This window comes from Stylophora pistillata, chromosome 6, assembly GCF_964205215.1.
Source record: "Stylophora pistillata chromosome 6, jaStyPist1.2, whole genome shotgun sequence".
NCBI classification, from domain to species: domain Eukaryota; kingdom Metazoa; phylum Cnidaria; class Anthozoa; order Scleractinia; family Pocilloporidae; genus Stylophora; species Stylophora pistillata.
The window spans coordinates 25,370,342-25,387,207 of record NC_142524.1 but is presented as its reverse complement, the minus strand read 5'-3'; the positions used below and the strand labels follow the sequence as shown (position 1 = coordinate 25,387,207).

At 38.6% G+C, this 16,866-nt stretch overlaps 2 pseudogenes; both read right to left on the bottom strand.

The window, feature by feature from the left end:
* Window positions 1–7,468, bottom strand: part of LOC148729053 (uncharacterized) — a 44,439-nt pseudogene extending 36,971 nt beyond the window's left edge.
* Window positions 7,469–14,063: 6,595 nt separating this feature from the next.
* LOC148729052 (uncharacterized) lies at window positions 14,064–16,509 on the bottom strand (annotated as a pseudogene).
* Between the last annotated feature and the right edge of the window lie 357 nt (window positions 16,510–16,866).

Sequence of the window (16,866 nt, the reverse complement as noted above, 5' to 3'; positions counted from 1 at the left end):
CTGGTTTCACATGACAAGGTTTACCTATTTCACAATTCGGACCTTCCAATCCAGTGGTACACAAACAGCGATATCTTTTGTCGGTAAAACCGCTTTGACAAGTACCATTGTTGTTGCAAGGGTTAGCAGCACAACCGTTCTGAAGCCAAAAGGAGAAAAAATATTAACAATCTTAAAATCATACGTTGAAATATCAATGTTGCAGGATGGGTGTTCATTTTTTTTCTAAATTTAAGTCTCTAACTTTTAATCAGAGCAATTCAAATAAAAAAAAAAGGAATTAGAAAACATGGGGCACTTAAACAAAAAAAGTGATGGTGATCAAAAAATAAATGTCAGTGATAACAAAATTAAAGCAATCATCTCATCACTGAAGATTATGAAAGTGGTATTTCACCGAGGCTAGTCGTCTGCTAATGAAGTAACACCTACCACAGATGCATGATAAGATTCCTTTTCATCCTCTTTCAGATCGAGTTTCTGTCCTTCGTGAGTAACGTTACTGAATTCACAATTGTACCCACGGTGTTGATTAAATCGTTTATCAAGGCTAACGCTGACACAGTCGAGTTCCATACACATATCATATGTGTATGGAACTCGACTGTTCCACAAAAAATAATTGTTATGACCTCAACGAAGCGTATTTGGCCGTTTTTCGAGATTATTGCCCCCCACAGTTGGCTCATATGTAGTAAAGAGTCTCAGAGTTGATGAGAAAAATAGCTTCTTACCTCAAAGTAATAGTGATACGAATTCTTATTGTCTTTGTATTCGTTAGGATTGCTGTATTTATCAGTTGACAGTAACTCACACCACAGTTGCCCTTCAGTGGCCAGGTTCACGGAGACACACAGAGGGTGGTGAGTGCATTTAAAGGTGCATTCAAAGTCGTCCTAAACCATAATTTCTTCAAGTTTAGGTACATTGAGATAGTGGAACTTGTCGAGGGAGAGTAGACTTTGCCTGGATATCTGTGATGAAGTTTCTGGTATATCGTCGGGTTCTATAATGACTGCTTCTATTGGTTAAGATTGAGGGTACTTTTGGAAAAAATAGGCTCCTAGCAAAATTTCACTTATTAGGAACAAAGAATTGGAAATGCGTGGTGTTTCTAAACTTTCATGGAGATCTGTCTCTACTTGCAGTTATTGTGACCGACATATAGTTCAAGGCGGCCATCTTTACAAAGTTTAAGAGGTGAAGCTGTTTAAAGTAGTTTTAAAAAGTGCTACACTAATTTAAAACGAATTCCTATGCAAAAGATAAAAAGAAAACATCTTTTAAAAACGTTCAGGTGTTAAACAGGCAACCTTGATTATGAAAGAATGACTACATTCCCCTCACTGTCCCCGCTCAGAAATGAGTGATGATGAAGTCAACCTTGCGATAAGACAGACGCAGACATCCTGCGAATTCATCATGGCGCAGATTGCTTTCTGAAACCAAGTTTTCGAAATATGTGCAAACATAGGGGGCCCATACAATCTGTTTGTGTAGCCGACCGTTGTTTTATAGTGAATGTACCAGATTTACTGTTTGCCTCACCTAGATTGATCACAGGTAGCCCAAGCTGTGTCACAGGCTCTTTCACAGTGAATAATTAAATAGTTTGTATAGTGGTTTAGTTGGACTTGCTTTTGAGCTCCGTAAATGTAAAGTTGTGTGAAATAATCAAAGAAACGTATGATGCACGATCCTCGCAGTAGATAGCGCTATTTATGCAATAGCGAAAATCAGACCTGAAAAAAATCAGTCCTGTACGGGACTCGAACCATAAATAGCGCTATCTACTGCGAGGATCGTGCATCATACGTATCTAACAACGCAGTTCAAAATATATGAACCTCATATATTCATTGTATCTCACGAGTTTTCTTTCACGAGTTTATTACGAATCAACTTAACGGCCTGCTTCCAGTTGGCTTGTTAGCTCAAATGGTAGAGCGCTGCACTAGTATCGCAGAGGTCCGTGGTTCGAGTCCCGTACAGGCCTGATTTTTTTTTTTTTTTTTTTTTTTTTCAGGTCTGATTCAGTTTTCGCTATTGCATAACTAGCGCTATCTACTGCGAGGATCGTGCATCATACGTATCTAATACCGCAGTTCAAAATATATGAACCTCATATATTCATTTTATCTCATTTATCACTTTCACGGGTTTATTACGAATCAACTTAACGGCCTGCTCCCAGTTGGCTTGTTAGCTCAATTGGTAGAGCGCTGCACTAGTATCGCAGAGGTCCGTAGTTCGAGTCCCGTACAGGCCTGATTTTTTTCAGGTCTGATTTTCGCTATTGCATAAATAGCGCTATCTACTGCGAGGATCGTGCATCATACGTATCTAATACCGCAGTTCAAAATATATGAACCTCATATATTCATTGTATCTCATAATCAAATAAATAAAGTCTTACCTTCATGGAGAGTAGTCTTTGTTGTTCTCCTCGCGATTTGAGGCCGTTTTGATGTGTTTTAGCTTGACGCCCTAAATTACCGTGCATAAAATACGGGAAGGTCGGAAACCTCTTTTGACACATGCTCACCTAAATCGCTCGAAAACAACACTTAAATACTTCTCCTCGAATCAAAACTCGGCTGCACGAAAGCCAAATAGTTGCCCTTTAAGTTCACCGAAAAAGAATCCCACAAAAGATGGTTTGACGAGCAACCAATCCAGCGAGAATTTCAAATTAGCGGCGGTTCTGAATTCTTCTAATTCGTGGAATTAACATCTTGCGCAGCTGAGAGACCGTTAATGCGCTGTTGAGAGAGATTTGACTAGAGTCCAGGTCGACCGCGTATTAACGGTCTCTCTGCTGCACAAGATGTTCCACGTATTAGAGGAATTCAGAACGGCCGTTAATTTGAAATTCTCGCTGGATTGGTTGCTCGACAAACCATCTTTTGTGGAATTTTTTTCGGTGAACTTAAAGGGCAACTATTTGCCTTTCGTGCTGCCGAGTTTTGATTCGAGGGAAAGTATTTAAGTGTTGTTTTCGAGCAATTTTGGCGAGCATGCGTCAAAAGAAGTTTCCGACCTTCCCGTATTTTATGTACGGTAATTTAGGGCGTCGAGCTAAATCACATCAAAGCGGCCTCAAATCGCGAGGAGAACAACAAAGACTACTCTCTATGAAGGTAAGACTTTATTTCTTTGATTATTTCACACAACTTTACATTTACGGAGCTCAAAGGCAAGTCCAACTAAACCACTATACAAACTCTTTAATTATTTACTGTGAAAGAGCATGTGACAGAGCTTGGGCCACCTGTGGAGCGATATATTGCTGACTATGTACATAAATCATTGGATAAATAAACGTTGAATTACTTTACCTGTGGTGCATAGTCGTCCTTTTGCCTCAAAAATGTTTTTTTTTTTGGCGATTTTGAATAAGTCTGATTTCTTCGTTAATGTAATGCATTAAGGAAAGACAAGGGTGGAAGCCTTGTTTTGAAAGGGTTCAAGCACCCGAGCGATTTTGACCCCAAAAATCGCATCGTTCCGCTTTCAAACTTCGCAGCATTAAGGTCAAAAGATGCACGATTCTCCTCGTACTTTCCAATCGAAAATCCATCCAGACGGACCGGAGTTAGCCCTCGAAGAAAATCAAAATCCCACAGTATTTTAGCGTCTGGAATGCGTAGCAAGATTCTCATGTGCTAGCCAGAAACGGTCGCGTTGATTACCCTTTTCTGATTGGACGAAGTTAAACGATGACCAATTCAAAATATCTAACGAGGGTGGGGAACCATTGGCGTTTAGTGACCCTTCAAATGTTTACCCACCAGACTCGGGTCGTGTGTCTTAACGCTCATCGGAAGCAACTTATATTTTCGCCTATTGTTAGCATCCGCCAATGAATGAACAGAGAAACAGATTGTTTAGTATTCAAATATTCCATTCCCGGTTAAAAGACTTCGAATGCACAGACCGAAATTTTCGCAAGGTAGAAGGGGCGGCACGGATAAAATTTACAGACAAATGAATGGAAAATTAGAAAAATTATTTGAGCGTCTTACATCCAACCTACATTGTTCAAACTTGGTGAATACAATCTTCTGCTCACTGTTTTAACGTTGCGATTCATAAATTGCGTAAAATTCGATTTTGGGAAAAGTTATTTGCCATGGGATTCCCATACAAACACTGCAATTTCTGACCGCTTTGCCTACCCGTAAAGATGGCGCTGTAAACCGTGACAAGGCCTGCCTATTCGTGGTCGCCTGTCTGCGAGAAGTATGCATGGAAAAGTGCAGCGATATTTCCTATGCTTTCATCAAAAGCGTGGCTCGGCCTCTCTCAGATGAAATGAGAGAAACAGCGACTCATATTTTCTTCCGGCGCTTACCAGTACAATCTTTTAATTCACAGGTGCTGTTTATGTTGCCGGGTGACCTGTTTACTTTTGACACAATTCATGAAGGAGATGCGGACAATGCGCGAAAATGTAAGTTCCTTCCGGAGAGCGTTAAGACACACGACCCGAGTCTGGTGGGTAAACAGTTGGAGGGTCACTAAACGCCAATGGTTCCCCACCCTCGTTAGATATTTTGAATTGGTCATCGTTTAACGTCGTCCAATCAGAAAAGGGCAATCAACGTGACGGTTTCTTGATGGCACATAAGAAACTTGCTACGCATTCCAGACGCTAAAATACTGTGGGATTTTGATTTTCTTCGAGGGCTAACTCCGGTCCGTCTGGATGGATTTTCGATTGGAAAGTACAAGGAGAATCGTGCATCTTTTGACCTTAATGCTGCGAAGTTTGAAAGCGGAGCAATGCGATTTTCGGGGTGAAAATGGCTCGGGCGCTTGAACCCTTTCAAAACAAGGCTTCCACCCTTGTCTTTCTTTAATGCATGACATTAATGTACATAGTCAGCAATATATCACTCTAGGTGAGGCAAACGGTAAATCTGGTACATTTACTATAAAACAACGGTCGGCTACACAAACAGATTGTATGGGCACCCTGTGGTACAAATTGCTAGAAATGGTTGGTGAATTGAAATGTTTGTTTGGAGTTATGAGAGTCTGCTTGTTTGTTTTCTGCAGAGGCGAGTGTAAATCTTGATCTTTCTTTCGCCGAAAATTTGATGTCATCTGAGAGGCTTTTTCTAGCTAGACAAAAGGGTATTTGATGCATCGGTGAAATTTATATTAGAAATGTCCTAATTCAAGGGATTTTCAATGAATAAGCAGAATTGTATTTAAGGTATAGCGGAGGGAAAAAAATTTTTGTTTCAACTTCTTGAAAATTTAATGCCTAATATAAAAAAAAAAAAAAAAAACCATCTATCATCTTCTGAAATTTTATTTTGATGTATTCTTTACTTCAGAAGATATAAAGCAAAAATTAATTTGAGAGTAAAACGAAAGGCGCGCGATCATCTAGTTAACGATTTCACAACCAGTCTTGATTTTCAATGTACATTGTACAGTTTTGAACAGTTCTAAAATCGCTCATTCGTTTTCAAATACGCTTACATTAGTTCTTCCGAAAACTAGGTATATAGAGAGCCTGTATAGAGAGAGTGTCTTTGTAATTCAAGTGTTGTTTTTAAAGTTGTTATGACTTCCAAAAGCGACGAGTCCCTTTTGCTGCTCTGGTAAAAGGAAAATTTTATCGCAGTTTGCATCGAATTGGAAATATTGTTGACCGATAGTGATAGGGGCTCCTACTAGACTCAGAGAGATTCAATGGCCAGGGTCTACATCTATCGAAGCTGTCGTGGGAGTTAGTTCGCGAATAATATTGCCGACCGTCCATAATCATCATTCGCGTAGCATTGCACTTGCGTTTGCGTTTACAGTGTAGCTCCCCTTCCTCTGCCTGACCTCTTTCCTCCTCTAATTTAATCAGTGTTTGTTAAGCTTCAAGAAAAACTATGCTTTTATAGGTATAGCGCGAATGATTTTCAGTTTGATGAAAACGCTAATTTTCCTTCTGTGATACCTTGATTAAGGAAGATCTCAAAACCTCGCCAACGAACGAATGGTTTTGGAGGATTTGCATATTAATTTTATCATATAAGGGGCAAAATTACTGAATTGTGATTGGTCAAGACAGAGGGCATTTTTTTTCTTAATTTTTGTAATTGCCCCGGGCAAAATTACTTGAAAATTATTGGCTGAAAATCGCTTAGCAACGGCTGCCAAGATAAAGAAATTTCTGTTTATTTTGTAACAATGGCGTCCCGTTTTGCTCGAGATCAGTAAGAAAACATTTTTCCCCTTGTATTATAAACAAGTAATCACATGGTTCCTCATAAAATGAAGGATTAATATCACTTGTGTTTTCGGAAGTTGCAGAAATTGCCCTCGTCGCTGCGCGACTCCGGCAATTTCAGCAACTTCTGAAAACACAAGTGATTTTAATCCTTAATTTTACTCGGCCCCATGCGATTACCTACACAAATGAATGAGAGTCTCACCTATCAATGAAATTGTTAACTGGAAGGACCTCTCGTTTTATCTTCCTGAGTTACGTTTGGAGGAAGATTATAAAATTACAAATGTTTTTAGGCCGAGTATCATTCTTTTTGAAAACAAAATTTAGTAGCAAAAAATTTATTTCGAAATCAATTGTAGCGGAAAAACCAAAGCGATTTGAGAGAGAGAGAGAGAAGAGAGAGGATTAATGTTGTTTATCGGCTAAACGTCTCGACCGCAGTCTTTTCTTAATTTAGCTGCCCAGCCGGTAAAACAATATATATTTATGAAAGATTTGGATCAAGCAAGAGATGCTGTGCAAAGCGACTCAACACTAAACGGATATGGCCCACTGAGAGCGGTCCGGATGGGATATTACTGCCCGCTCTCGGAAACAATCAGATCGCAAGATTTAAAGAATACCACCTGCTGACGAATTATGAAAACAAAAATATAACAGATATGAACCCTCTTGTTATACAAAACACAACCCTATGAACGGATAAAGGGTAGATGGAAAAGTCGAATATATCAAGGGAACTCGACATTATCGAGAACATTTTCAATTCCTCCACATAAACTGGCATTACTTATAAATTTACTAATGTAAACTGCAAACCCAGCCATACATCCCCATGCAATTTTCTTAGTTAAGGGATTGAGAGAACCGGCTTATCAAAATGACGGTTTATATGCTAAGCCACAGCCAAAAATAATTTTTTTTATCATGCTGAGGATGAAAAACTAAGACGTGTCCCTAAACAATTACAATAGGTACAGGCTTGGTGTGATTATGGAGCGAACGAGTGATGTTGAAACAAACCTTGTGATGTGACAAAGATAGACATGATAACGCTTACCAGTAACAAAAAACAGATAAAAGTCGAAGTTTCCATGTTTTTCTTGCTATCCATTGACTACAATTTAGATCAAGGTAGTTTTCTCGACTTTTTAACTCTATCATGCGATCAACAATACTATTATTCATCTTCTCTAAATAGTTTCAACCGGCAGCTTTCACCTGCGCTGATTATTGATCTGTCATGAGACATCAAATTGGTAAAAGCACAATGCTTTTTCAATTATAAACTCTAACTTTCGACATTCGTCAGAAAGTCTTAGAGATTGAGAGTAAATATGAGAAAAGGAAAACAATGGTAATATAGATAAACATTCACCTTCCATTTTAATTTCTCGGTAACAAGTAACCGTTCTTCTGCCATCTGCAAGAAACTTGCAAGTTGCAATGAATTTCCACAGAAAATGCAAATTTTTAAGTAAGATATTTACTTCGAAATTCCCAAAAAAATTAAGAGAAATGAAACTTCCCAATCAAAATGCAACTTCTTAGTTTTAATGAGTGGAGTAAGCTGAATTGTTGAAGAAATCCACGAATTATCCGGATCAAGACAGAAGTAACTTTTGCAAATAATTTATATTACAGGAGAGCTTTTTTGTAGGATATTACGGTTCTTCAGCCATTTAAATTATTACCCAAAAGGTACACATCTGCCATGAGACGTAATTTTGTTGACATTCTCTAGTTATTTTTTTGATAAAATTTTGATCAAAACTGAGCAAATATCTGGCTTTACTAAGCACAATAAGCACTCCAGCGGACAGCCAACAATTAAATCTTCCATTTAGACGACGATATTTACAAATGTAAACTTTTCACACATAAGAATAGTAGTAGTAGTAATAGTAATATAATTTATATCTGACCAAATACATAAATGAAGAGATGGATAAAGAGCTGGATAGATAGGTAGAAAATATTGCAAAAGAAACGCCTGAATGACGAGCTCGGTAATAAAGAACCAGACTAAAAAAAAAAAAAATAATAAAAAAAAAAAAAAAAAAAAATTTCGCGATTCACTGCGAAAAAAATGCCCAAACACTTACCCAACCATGTGCCCATTCATCATCCATTCACCCAGAGTTTCTTGGTTAAGCAGTTTTAAAAAGTTTAAAAAGTGTTAAGGTATCTTTAAAAGAATATTTTTTGTGTGGGTGAATAACAAATCTCTTTCAATCAGATAGCAGGTGTTAAACAGTAACTCTTATTTAGAAGGACTACTTTCCCTTCAACATCCCCCATCAGAAATGAGTAGTGCTAAAACTGACCTTGCGATGAGACAGAAGCAGATATCATGAAATACCACAGAAACAGAACAATGATAGAAATCGAATTCTTCATATCTCAGACCGCTTTCTGATACCGACTTCACGAAATATGTGCAAATGGATGCAAAAAGTAATTTTTTTTTCCTTATGGTAAAAACCTCCTGACTTTCTTTTGACCAATGAGACCTGGAGGTTACCTTGTCGTTCTTTGTTTGAACATAATATCTTAAGTCACTTTCCCAGCAGGTATTCAATTCTTTGGTAAAAAATGGATTATTTATCTTACTTATTAAGTTTCTCGATGGTTAATCGTATTGAGGTAACAACAGTTTAAGTTTGAAAATCGATTCCCATATGCTTAGCAGGGAACTAAACGGAAAATATAAATGTTACTGCCACTGCACCTGACTTTAATGTATTGAAGTATGCTATACCTATTTTACCGCTTATTGGGCCCAAAATTTTCCTCCGCCTTGTAGTACCTTTTACGACGGCTCGCTAGGAATATTTCAAAACCTTGTATTGTCAGTCTAGAGGTTTACATCATATGACAAACTGGCATGGTGAAAATTACGGTAATCTTAGGTTAAGTACACAGGACGAAATCCCACGTTTCCGCATTTCGTAAATGTGACGGAAACATAGAGCTTCATATTTCCGCAACATTTACGTCTTGCGGAGACATGTTGTACCAAGCTTGACGATTCTATCAAGTTTCCGTCATGTTTCCGTCATATTTAAGCCAGGACGTTTCCGCTGCTGTTTGTTTCTGTTATATTTCTGCTAACGGATACTTAATATCCTTGTTGAATCTTTGTAATGATGGAAAACAAACCGATCATGATTTTGGGCATGATTTTACTATTTTGACAAAGTTTAGAAGGCAAGAAACTCAACTTAGATATCGATGAAATTGAATAAATAAGGGTTTTTCGCGACAACTATTGTGAGAAAGTTTGCATATGAATTATTAGATCATAGCAGAGTCGCGCAATAAAATTCATTATACGTGAGCGTGCTCAAAATCCCGATAGTGCACGCTGATATATAGCGTCAGCAAATCCGACCTCGCCAGAAAATTTTCTTTTCGCGCGAGCGGCCATTGTTAGCGCGGGGAAAAATAATATACTTCGCAACAATAATGGGTACAAACAGAAACTCGGCCTACTAGTCCGAAAACGAAGACAATGTTTCGACCTTTTCCCTTGGGTTAGAGTTCTTAAATGGGGCAGAAAAAGAGAAAAACAAAGGTAAAGGAGACTCGGCATCAGCGCCGTCACGATTCGCTTCAACTGATATTGTTGTCTATTTTTCGCGTGGGATTTGATGCACAATTCCACCGGCTATGTTCTAAAACAATTGGTTCATGCCTTCAGCTGTGCACTATCGAGTTATGGAGCACGTGGGAAGTTTGTAGAGCACTCAAGAAGCTAGAGTTGCCCTCGGCTATTGCCTCGGGCAACTCTTACGCTTCTTTCGTGCTCTCTAAACTTCCCGCGTGCTCCATAACTCGATAGTGCACGCTAAAGCATGAACCAATTGTTAAGTAACTTCGGCTTCTGATACGCATGACCTGGTAGAATAATTTGAGATAGCTTGGAGAACTTGGCCAACTGAGTCATTTGAGGCGGTTGGCCATGGGTGTCTTAAGGGGACTGGATAACAGGAACTTGTTGGGTTGTTTGCGCTGGTTGGGTTATTTTGAGTCATTGGCCGCGCGTAACGTGGGGAAAACTTTACCTAATTCCAAGATGGCGGATTTCTCTGAGCCCACCGATGAAGAACTAATATTCTCAGGAAAAAAAAGCACTTAAGAATAACAAATCGGCATTGCAACAGAGAATTGTGAATGGGAATAGATTTAGGGATCTAGGTATCACGTTTAATGGACTTAACCATGTTGCTGAGCCAGTTAGGAAGGAAAACGTCGGAGGGATTCGATAGAGACCGAAGTATTAAATTGGTTAACTATATCCAATGGTACAGCGTTGGATGATTCCAGCGAAATGTGCAATTGATCACTGGCTTTCTCCTTGAATGAGCAATTGCACTCGTGGATGGTCGTCTTCGATCTCCCTATGACACGAGAGGTTTTTAAACTTTTGCTCAAAGAGATTCTTGGACGAACAAGGTATGGTTTGGAAGTAGAGAAATTAAACCACATTCTGTGAGAATTACCTTTTTGAGTCTGATAAAGTTCTACCTTTTATTTGACTGATTTGAAGGCTGTAAGAGTGATGGATTTATCAAGCAGCTTGGTGAAGGAAAGGAACAAGCAAAGCTAATTGTTAGCGAAGACAAAAAAGGAGTGATGACCTTCAATGAAAAAGCTGCAGAGTGTTTACAAGTGAAATTGACAACTATGGCTATTGGAATTCGTTTGGAATTAGCCAGCACTAAATACAGAAAGTCACTTGTTTATTTCGACAGTAACTATTGAAACTGTTTAACTGATGTTTTTAGTTTATGCAATTGAAATGATCATCACAATTACAACATGTACAAAACTGCTGATAATGTAAGGAATAAAGTATGCATCTTCAGTGACATGCATGCTTGTTGAATTTATTTTAAACAAAAAAATTCAGGCCCAGGGGATTTGGATGATGGTGAGCTCTGTTGTTACATTTTTTTCTTGTTTACAAAGGTAATTGGAGGATTTTGTTTTATATTCAGAATGTATTTAAATTGTTTTTATTTTGGTATCAATATCTCCCACTTTTATCCCGAGATACCAATATATATACTTTAATCAAAATACAGAATCCCACTCTCCCCTGGCCAAACCTGAAATTGTTACTGTTAGATGGAAATGATGTTACCTCTACAAACACAAAGTAAATAAATGGCTCGACACATCAGTCTTACCCAAGTTTTAGACACCACATTTGTAAAATAGATATCAAATATTGTTATTCCATCAAGCAATTCATAGTGATTTAACGTTCATATTACATATAGCCTCTGGATATTGTGCCTCAGCATTGTTAAGTTCGCCGTTTTTGGAAAAAAACTAAGCAAACCACTATTGAAAGCACTGAAACTGAACTCTATGGCTATGAGCAACAGAAATGAACACTGGCCCAGTTGTGAGACAAAATAAATACGAGCATGTGTAAAATCACTGATATTTATGTTATGCTTTACATTTCTCTTTAGCATCTATAGAGCTGAGGAAAATATAACAATTATCTGAAACTGTGAACATTGTAACCCAAGGTTTCTCCATGTACCTCATGACAAATATTTCAGGCAGTCATTTGTGGGCTTTCTCTCCTTAACTGACTTTGACAATTCAGCCATGAATGGATGACCACAATTGTAGCACTTTTCATTGCTTTCAGACTTAGGAAAACCACAATATAATGCTTGGCTTTTTCTCTTGACAATTCATCAAGTGGAAATTGCCTTTTTGATGAGTTATGAGGAGATCTCCATGCGGGTTTCTCCTTTGTGGTCTTCTTCTCCCCATACACACAGAATAAGCTGTACAGATCAGTCTCGACCCAGAATGCAGAGATTTTCTTGTTTTTAAAACAAAAACTCAAACTTGAGTGCTCCCAGTTTTAAGCATGTTTTCACAAAAACAAAAGATAAACAAAAATTCTAGGGAACTATGGTTTCATTGATTGGGTCATTTGATGGTGGGGTCACTAGCCAGATAATTGAGTCTGGACCAGATTGGTTCATTTGAGGCAGTCGGGTCATTTGCATGGATTGCTTCATTAGAGATGGTGGGGTCACTAGAGATAATTGAGTCATTGAAGCAGACTGCTTCATTTAAGACAGTCCGGTCATTTGCGTGGATTGGGTCATTAGAGATGGTGGGGTCACTAGAGAAAATTGAGTCATTGAGTCAGATTGGTTCCTTTGTGGCACTGGGTCATTTGTGCGGATTGATTCGTTAGAAATGTTGGGGTCACAAGAAATAATTGAGTCATTGGAACAGATTTGTTCATTTGAGGTAGTCCAGTAATTAACTTGGATTGGTTAATTAGAGATGGTGGGTCACTAGAGATAATGGGGTCATTGGAACAGACTGATTCATATGAGACAGTCCGGTCATTTGCGTGGATTGGTTCATTACAGATGGTGGGGTCACTAGAGATAATTGGGTCATTGGAACAGATTGGTCCATTTGAGACAGTTGGGTCATTTGTGTGGATTGGTTCATTATAGATGATGGGTTCACTAGAGATAATTGAGTCATTGGAACAGATTTGTTCATTTAAGGTAGTCCAGTAATTAACTTGGATTGGTTAATTAGAGATGGTGGGTCACTAGAGATAATTGGGTCATTGGAACAGACCGGTTCATATGAGACAGTCCGGTCATTTGCGTGGATTGGTTCATTACAGATGGTGGGGTCACTAGAGATAATTGGGTCATTGGAACAGATTGGTTCATTTGAGACAGTTGGGTAATTTGTGTGGATTGGTTCATTATAGATGATGGGTTCACTAGAGATAATCGGGTCATCAGAACAGATTGGTTCATTTGAGAAAGTCAAGGCTTTTGCCTGGATTGGCTCATTAGAGATGGTGGGGTCACTAGAGATAATTGGGCCATTGGAACAGATTGGTTCATTTGAGACAGTTGGGTCATTTTTGTGGATTGGTTCATTAGAGATGGTGGGTCACTAGAGATAATTGGATCATTGGAACAGATTGGTTCATTTGAGACACTCTGGTCTTTTGCCTGGATTGGTTCATTAGAGATGGTGGGTCACTAGAGATAAATGGATCATTGGAACAGATTGCTTCATTTGAGACACTCTGGTCTTTTGCCTGTATTGGTTCATTAGAGATGGTGGGGTCACTAGAGATAATTGGGTCATTGCAACAGATTGCTTCATTTGAGAAACTCTGGTCTTTTGCCTGGATTAGTTCATTAGAGATGGTGGGTCACTAGAGATAAATGGATCATTGGAACAGATTGCTTCATTTGAGACACTCTGGTCTTTTGCCTGGATTGGTTCATTAGAGATGGTGGGGTCACTAGAGATAAATAGATCATTGGAACACATTGCTTCATTTGAGACACTCTGGTCTTTTGCCTGGATTAGTTCACAAGAGATGGTGGGTCACTAGAGATAATTGGGTCATTGGAACAGATTGGTTCATTTGAGACAGTCTGGTCTTTTGCCTGGATTGGTTCATTAGAGATGGTGGGATCACTAGAGATAATTGCATCATTGGAACAGATTGATTCATTTGAGACAGTTGGGTCATTTGTGAGGATTGGGTCATTAGAGATAATGGGGTCAGTAGAGATAATTAGGTCATTGAAACAAATTGTATTTGGTTCTTTTGAGACAGTCATGTCATTTGGGTGCCAGAGTCATTATTGGAACAGATTGGTTTATTTGAGGCAGTCAGGCCATTTGTATGGGTGGGTCATTTTGTGGTAAGTTAGCAGCTATAAGAAATTTGAATACACTGGGACGATGTTACATTTCAGTAACCCCATCCACCTGAGTATTACACAGCTGCCGATTTTTCAAAAAATACTCACAACAAAATAGGATTGTTACATTTTTTACCAATGTAATTTCATTTGACTCTGTACATCACAATTTTATAGCATATCTTTTACTTTTTTGCTGTCACATGGATATTTATTGAACTTGGATAGGAGTACTTTTGCAAAAAGTGCCTAAAACAAGAAGGGAGATATCAAGTAAATAGTTTATGTTTCAGGAGTGGGAGAACCTTTATCAGACTTTAGCTACTCTGTTCAAGCTCTTAGGACAGAAATTGGAAAACTGTGCCTGACTTTCTAAATATAAGATCTTAAAAGCTCCTGATGTTATCATGATATGAATTCTCTAGTGGCTTTAGTACTTTTGCAGAGAAATGTTAACAAAACTGAATTCCATTCTATAACTTTCCATTGGTTTAAACAAACCTTTAGGCTCTTAAACTTCAGAAGTAATGTCCATGACAGTTTCCATCTTGAAATTAAAGTCATAACAATAAAAATTGAGAACAGGTACAAGACACCCTGTAACATTACAACATCAAACAAGTAAAATGCCACTGAACATGTACATTGTACTTGAATGTACAAAAGTTGAAAAGCCAACAACTTCAAATAAGAAATGAGAAATTTTTGCACTGACAGAAAGCAGCCTCAAAGTGTGACCATATTAACTTTCCTAAGTATTCCCAGCATTCTCAATAAGACATTAAAGCAAGATTCTCCTGCAAATGGGAGACATTACAATGTACTTTTGTCCACAATAAAGTTGATCGGCATACAAAAACTTTGAGTGGATTCTCTGGACAGGCAAGTAAACTGCTGATCCAGCATTCTCAGATTCTTTTCCAAACCAAACAGACAGGGGCTTACCATAACCAAAGTCTTGCTTAAGTGACTTCAACCAGTCCACAACAGCAAATGCATGAATGTTTCGCTGTCCCTTGATCTCCAAACTGTGAATAATGAAACAGCGAGTTATTCCAGGCCTTATCATTCCTAATAATTCCATTGTTGTCACACCATAATGAAATTATTCCAGCATAAGGGCAAAGCCTGGAACCCGCTGTTGAAACATACCTCTCACCACCGATTGTTAAAGACTTATACTTCTTGTAAAGCACAGACACTTTCAGTGAGGCTTCTGTCTCTTTCAGATATAAGGTGAGGTAAACTTTAAGCAATGTACTCAATTCTGATTAGTCAAGACTTGCCAGCTTGTATGTGCTCTCAAAAGAGATTGATGTCAAATCTGCCCACACAGATTCCTCGCCAAGTAAAGGACCAGAAGATGCTAGCATTAGTTGTGGAAATAGACTGGTTTCTTCATGTCTCTCTTTGGATTCAAGCTGTGCTTTGCAGTAGGGCAGGAAGAGATCACTGTACTATGTTGGTAAACTATATTGCATGTTCGCCAGCGTTCCAGAAGTCACAAACTTCCGCATGATTTGTATTTCTACAGTCTCGTTGTTTGTGTGGTAAGATTCTAAAATGCCATTGTATCTTTCGAAGCTAAACAGCCAGAATCCATAAATACTGCCATAATTTTCCACATTCTCTGAGGTGAAGGTGGAGATGCATATTGGATGTTATGTACAGTTCTCCATTAATTTTCTCGTAATCCTTGAGAAAATGTAACAGTTTACAATCTGCAACCATCAAGTGTGTCCTATTTATACAGGGTCTGCAGAGCAGGCGGCATGCTAATACAAAGGATTGCCAATAATGAAGGTGTTGTTCAGGAAGCACATCTTTCAGAGCATACATTGAAAATAGAACAACAAAGTTTTTCCATTGGGCAGCAGTGTAGCCTCCATAATTAGATTTGATGTTTCCAGGTAGCCTACCAATGTCTGATAAAGATGAAACTTCTTCTATCCTTGCTTCAGTGGTCTGAAGTACTTCTTTAGTGATTATGGTGTCTTCAATCCATTTATTGGAGACCCTTTTAGCTGTTCCAAGAAACAAGTTGTGCCTAGGGTCAATTATACACATCTCTATACTTGCATAATAAGGAAGTTCTAACAGATTAGTGTATCTGCATCCAAGTTCACTTGCTAACTTATCAGAAGCATACCGAGATTTACAGTTCTTAACTCTGTTTGCATCTCTCCTGTGCTGTTCAGAAGATCTTTTTGGCCACTGATTTCGGTCGTCAAAGCCTCTGTAGTTCCTCTGTTCTCCAAAACCAACTGGAAAGATCTTGTAGCAATGAGAGCAGCCTCTCTCTGCACTGTGTCCAAAGAAATCCACAAAGTTTCCGTGCTGCTGGAGTGTGGGATGCAAAACACAACAATGCTGCCAATTTTTCCACCATAAACATCTGCATACAGGTCTTCCCTGATTTTTCTTGTACGCCATTTTTCACAATCCTCCTCCATTCCTGGGCGTTTAAGTAATGACTCCAGAGAATCAGTGATGCTCTTATAGCAATATGTCTTTAGAGCATAAAACTTGACACCACCATTTCTCACCACAACTTTCCGCGCAAGCTGGGAAACACAAATTCTCGGTTGTCTTGATCGTGGAAAAGCAACATGTTCTCACGTCCTTGCAAACATTTGGCGACCATCATTCACTACAATGTCATGCATGAGATAAAGCTTTGTGCATTTTGGACACACAGCATAGCATACTGTATAAAGTTGTTCCGATCAACTCTCAACATCTTTCGTGCTGAGTAGAGGGTGGTTGGCAGATTTGCTGCAAGAACTAAACACAAGTCTTTATGATCCTTGATCAAGTGACCAATGCAAAAAAATAATTGTTGTAAAAATTTCAGAACTTGCTTGATGGCATTGTCACTCACATATTTCTTGTATT